We start from the raw sequence: 5,000 nt of genomic DNA on the forward strand, positions 1-5,000 counted from the left end.
TGATTAGGAAGATCATTCCACAACTTGGTAACAGCTGGAATAAAACTTCTAGAGTACTGCGTAGTATTGAGCCCCATGATGGAGAAGGCTTTGCAATTAGAATTAACTGCCTGCCTAGTATTACGAACAAGATAGAATTGTCCAGGGAGATCTGAATGTAAAGGATGGTCAGAGTTATGAAAAATCTTATGCAACATGCATAATGAACTAATTGAACGACAGTGCCTGAGATTAATATCTAGATCAGGAATAAGAAATTTAATAGACCGTAAGTTTCTGTCCAACAAATTAAGATGAGAATCAGCAGCTGAAGACCAGACAGGAGAACAATACTCAAAACAAGGTAGAATAAAAGAATTAAAACACTTCTTCAGAATAGATTGATCACCGAAAATCTTGAAGGACTTTCTCAATAAGCCTATTTTTTGTGCAATTGAAGAAGACACAGACGTTATATGTTTTTCAAAAGTAGATTTGCTGTCGAGAATCACACCTAAAATTTTGAAAGAGTCATACAAATTTAAAGAAACATTATCAATACTGAGATCCGGATGTTGAGGAGCCACCGTCTTTGACCTACTTACAATCATACTTTGAGTTTTGTTAGGATTCAACTTCATACCCCATAATTTGCACCATGCACTAATTCTAGCTAAATCTCCATTAAGGGATTCACCAACCCCAGATCTACATTCAGGGTATGGAATTGATGCAAAGAGAGTAGCATCATCTGCATATGCAACAAGCTTGTTTTCTAGGCCAAACCACATGTCATGTGTATATAGTATGAAAATTAATGGGCCAAGAACACTACCCTGTAGAACACAGGATATAACATTCCTATAATCACTGGGGTGCCCATCAACAACAACTCTTTGAGATCTATTACTTAAAAAATCAATAACAATGGTAAGAAACGACCCACCCACTCCCAACTTTTTCAGTTTGAAAACAAGGGCCTCGTGATTAACACGGTCAAAGGCAGCACTAAAATCAAGGTCAATCATACGAACTTCCTGACCAAAATCAAGGGACTTCTGTACAGTATTGGAGATTGTAATAGGGCATCACATGTTCCAAGGCCTTTACGAAAACCAAATTGCAAACTAGGGAGTAGATGATTACCTTCAGCAAACCTATTAAGACGTTTTGCCAGAAGATGTTCAAAAATTTTAGATAATATGGGAGTTATGGAAATTGGACGGTAATCACTGAGACTTGAGCTACCACAAACACATTTACATAGCGGAGTAACATTAACAATTCTCCAACAAGTGCTAAAAGCTCCTCTTCTTGCTAACTTGCGCAAAATAACAGATAACTTTGGAGCTAAAAAATCCGCTGTCCTTATAAAAAACAAAGGAAAAATACCATTTGGGTCTACACCTCCATAAGCATCAAGGTACCCCAACAGAGCTTTAATCTCACGAGATCGAAAAGCTAAACTAGTTAGTTTAGCCTCAGGAAAACAGGAATGAGGAAGTTCAAGTTTTTCATTACTCTGTTTACTGTCAAAAACATCAGCCAAAAGGGTTGCCTTTTCCTTTGGACAGTGAGTTACTGAGCCATCTGATTTAAGTAGAGGAGGAACTGTTGCATCTACACCAAAGAGTGCAGAGTTAAGGGTAGACCACCATTTATGTTCCCGAGTTGTATCAGAAAGTGTTTCTTTTATGGTTAGATTGTACTCCTTTTCATTTGAGGCATAAACTATCTGAGCAAAAGCTCGAAGCTGAGTATAGTTATTCCAGGTCAAATCTGATCTGTTACCCTTCCAAAGGTGATAGGCCTCCTGCTTCTCCAAATAAGCACGTCTACAATCATCATTGAACCACGTTTTGGCCTTCACTCGGTACCTTAGCACACGAGAAGGGGTACGCTTATCGATTCTGTTGAGTAGATTCTCATTCAAAGGGACAACAGGATCTTCAGTATTATATAATTATGACCAATACAAGCACAAAAGATCATGCAAAATCCAATTCCAGTCTGCTTGGGATTTCATATAGATTTTAAAAGAATATGATATATCAGGGACAGGCTACGCAGTCTTCACTAATAATGAAATCAAGGGATGATCAGATGTCCCGACTGGAGAACCAACCTTACTAGTTATAACGCCAGGGGAGTCAGTGTATACAAGGTCTAAGCAATTACCAGACCTGTGAGTAGCTTCATTTATGATTTGCTCACAGCCTGATTCAGAGGCAAAGTCTAAAGCTCTTAAGCCATGGCGATCGGTAGGAGAGATAGAACTTAACCACTCCCTATGGTGAGTATTAAAATCACCAACAAAGACAAAAGAAGCCTTTCTATCATCTTCTTGTATCTTAGCCATAATGGTAAGAAGACAATCGAAGATAGAATCATCCATGTCTGGGTTCCGGTAGATCGAACACAAATAAAAGCTGCTATGCCTGCCACAAACTTTTATTACCTGAATCTCATGACATCCACATTGATAGCAGGACTTATGAGAAGCAGGGTACTCGGTCCTAATATACACCGCCATTCCCCTGGCCCTAGGGATGGCATCATGTTGCAACATTATTGGCTTCTTAAAACCAGTTATAAGGAGCTCAGATGAGTGCCTCATATTAGAAACAAAAGTTTCTGAGCACAAAAGAATATCATACTGTCTAGACGCAACTGTAAGGTCTTGGATATTTGCATGAAGACCACGAATATTGCAATACAGAAGACGACATTGACGAAATCTAGGACGTACTGGTCCCGGATTTCGCTCAATGTCTCCAGACAGCATAAGAATTAATAGAAATAAAAAAAGAGACATCATACTCAACAACTAGATTAACAAGAATTATAACAAAACAATATGTACAGAATTATCAATAAAGTGATTGATGATACCCTTAGACTATAGTAAAAAGTCGGAAAAACTGGTCAACATGGATGAGCCGATACACCATGCAAGGCTAAATACCCTCCAGGATAGCCACTTCAACTGAAGGGAGGACAGTAAGGATGGTTTTGAGAAGAAAGAGTCAGAAAAAGGAAACGATAACCTCTTGATAAACCACCAGGCATCTTTGGCCCTTCTCATAAGCCTACCACCTACCAATGGGAATGATTATTATACAAAAAAAATAGTTTCTTATTGCATATAACCGTTTTCTAGACATAAAACTAATCATGCTGTTGGAGCAATTTTATAAAAATAGGTCAGTAAAAATGTAACAATATAAAAGAACCAAATACAATTTAATTTTTCTGAAAAAAAAAATACTTAAAATCTTCATCGTATTTATATGGACGTGAGTATTCTCTAATATCCGATAAATATGAGACGAATGTAAAATAATATTGGTATTAATGTAGTAGGAAGTAAAATATACGATTTTGATAAACGAGAAATTAGAGTTAAAAGCCTATAATATTAAATGAAACCATTTATTATTATTATTATCGGAATATAAAATATCATAAGAAGAGTAATAACAGTAAAATATATATTCTCTAAATAAACTTTAAAAACTCTAACAAAAAAAGAGGAAGAGAAATAAGATAGAAGCCTGTGCTCTTGTGTACCCCCAAGCAAAAAAACTCTAAGCCAAGACAGTGAAAGACTAGAGGACAATGGTTTGATTTTGGAGTCTCCTTCTCCTGCTTACCAATGCTGAAGAGTCTCTTTTACCCTTACCAAGAAAGAAGTGGCCACTGAACAATTACAATGCAGAAACCCCTTAAGTGAAGAAGAATTGTTTGGTAACTTGTGTTGTCAGGTGTATGAGGACAGAGGAGAATATGTAAGGAATAGGCCAGACTATTCAGTGTGTGTGTAGGCAAAAGGAAAATTAACCGTAACTAGAGAGAAGGATCCAATGTAGTACTGTCTGGCCAGTCAAAATACCCCATAACTCGTCAGCAGTAATATCTCAACGGATGGCTGGTGCCCTGCCCAACCTACTATCTATAACTAAGAAAAGAAAATAAACATTTATTTATGTTTATAAAACAGACACCAATATTTTCTTTACAGCAAGAGCCTCCAAATCCTAGTCCTTGAACTCATTTTTATGAGAACATAAAAAAGTCGGAGGATTATGTCACCTTGAGCTTGGAGGGTCGTCTCCGCTTAAAGGGTCTTAAAAGGTAAGTAGGGATTTGAATGCACATTAGCATACAAAACACACCGGTGATGACGGAAGATTTCCTTTGTTAATGCTCGTCAGGGATTTTAGTGCTTCCAAACTTTTCAATTTCGGCAGAGATAGATAGATAGATAGATGGAAAGATAGGGGGATAGATAAATAAAAAGTTTGATAGTTAGATTAAGTTTGTTTTTTGTGATAATCTAGGCCATATGAGAAGATATAATAATAATGATAATAATAATAATAATAATAATAATAATAATAATAATAATAATAATAATAATAATAATAATAATAAAAGTAATATAGTACATTACCTTGAAGTTGAAGGAAATTTTCTTAAAAGGAAGGAAGTTTTCTTTAAAATTTGTTGGTGTTATTTATATACAGATATACATATATATATATATATATATATATATATATATATATATATATATATATATATATATATATATATATATATATATATATACATATATAAGTATATACATACATACATATATATATATATATATATATATATATATATATATATATATATATATATATATATCTGCGCGAGTAATACACGAACACACTGACACACACACACACACACACACACACACACATATATATATATATATATATATATATATATATATATATATATATATATATATATATATATATATAAGTGTATATATACATACATACATACATATATATATATATATATATATATATATATATATATATATATATATATATATATATATATATATATCTGCGCGAGTAATACACGAACACACTGACACACACACACACACACACACACACACACACACATATATATATATATATATATATATATATATATATATATATATATATATGTATATA

Source organism: Palaemon carinicauda, chromosome 29, assembly GCF_036898095.1.
Source record: "Palaemon carinicauda isolate YSFRI2023 chromosome 29, ASM3689809v2, whole genome shotgun sequence".
NCBI lineage: Eukaryota > Metazoa > Arthropoda > Malacostraca > Decapoda > Palaemonidae > Palaemon > Palaemon carinicauda.